We start from the raw sequence: 1,681 nt of genomic DNA on the forward strand, positions 1-1,681 counted from the left end.
TGTCTCTCTTGATAACATGTCCAAAGTATGTGCAATGACGTCTCACCATTCTTGCCTTTAAGGAACACTAGGGCCATACTTTTGTTTGTCTTGGTATTTTGGCAGTCCATGGTACTTTCAATGTTCTTTGCCAGCACCACAATTGAAGCACATTGATTCTGCTTCAGTCTTCCTGATTCAATGTCCAACTTTCACATGCATAAAAGGCAATAGAAAATACCATGGCTTGTGTCAGGTGTCCCTTAGTCCTCAAAGAAACATCCTTGCTTTTCAACAGTTTAAAGATTTCTTGTGCAGTACATTTACCTAATACGATGCATCTTTTCATCTCTTGACTTTCATTTCATCTGCTGCTTAGGTTAATTCCAGTAAGTAGCTTCCAACCTTCATCCCAGAGAACGTGGCAGGGAAAAGTCACATCTGGAAGCCGATCTCACCATAACAATTAGGTGTGGAATTGGCATGTTTTGTACCTGGCGGGAAAGTGCCTTCACAGGAGTTGCTGTGACTTTCTCTGAGGAAGCAAAGATTGTTAGAAGTCACCTATCTCGGCCCCTTTAGCTACAAGGTGGTGGAAAGGGAGGCTCACGGCAGCTCAGTGATGTGCCCAGAGCCACGCAGGCAGGTAAAGAGGGAGAAGTTGTGTCTGGCAGTGGTTAGGAGCAGTAGTTACCAGTGGTAGGGGGATCTCACCAGCAACCACCTTATCTTGTTTCTCGTATTTACTACCTGGCTTGATGACTTTGGACAAATTTCTGTGTGCCTCAATTTTCTCATCTGAAAAATGGGAATAATAAATAGTACTTACCTTGTGATCATATGTGAAGGTTTTAGAATAGTGCCTAGAACACATGCAGTGCTCAGTAAAAGTTAGTCATTATTTGTAGTATGAAAGCAAAGTTCAAGCCAGGGAATTCCGATGTCCAGAGAAGCATTATGGGTCTGTTTCACACCATCGTACTTCCTTCTCTAAGAACACTTCAGAGTGGAATAAATGTAACCAACGAGAAAGCCGGTCTTTATTCAGTTTTAATCAAGGGCAGTTGCATTACCTTCCTTTCTTCCCACCTCCCATTAACCCCTTGCTGCTCAGTGTGGGGCAATACAACATACCTTTCCCCTCCTTTCTAAAGCGAGGGCAGTTGAGAGGGGCACAGCACTGGGAAGTTGAAATGCGGGAGCAAGTTGAGGTTTGTGAGAGAGATGAACAACAATTTCACTTTTAAAACTCTATGTGGAACATGGGGGAAAAAGTTAAGAAAGTATTTCTAGCCAGGGAATGATGGGGCAATGTTAACTGGTTGTTCATTTCACGTTTTAGTCATTGGAGTATGGCCACTGGGCTGGACATAGGAACACAAAAAAGCAGGCAAAAGGGAAATAAAATCCAAGATAAATGTGGAGATAGCAAGACTGAAGTAATTCCAGCCCCAGCCTAATTACACACCAGGGAATTGAAAGAACTTCTGGGTGGAAAAAGCATGTAAGTTATTACCATCAGTTTTAAAATAGAGGACATTTAAATGCTACAAATGATCAATTGAGAGCTTAAAATTTACTTTCTTTCTCTCACGCACACATGGAAACAGAAGGGAGTTTCAAAAAGTTGGTGGAAAAATTCCATTATCTTTTAATTCCATTTCTTTGCCATCTTTCTGAAGTCCACTTGTGTATGTGTATA

Source organism: Echinops telfairi, unplaced genomic scaffold, assembly GCF_000313985.2.
Source record: "Echinops telfairi isolate 266 unplaced genomic scaffold, ASM31398v2 ScPeMD7_7473;HRSCAF=8511, whole genome shotgun sequence".
In the NCBI taxonomy this organism is placed as follows: Eukaryota; Metazoa; Chordata; class Mammalia; order Afrosoricida; family Tenrecidae; genus Echinops; species Echinops telfairi.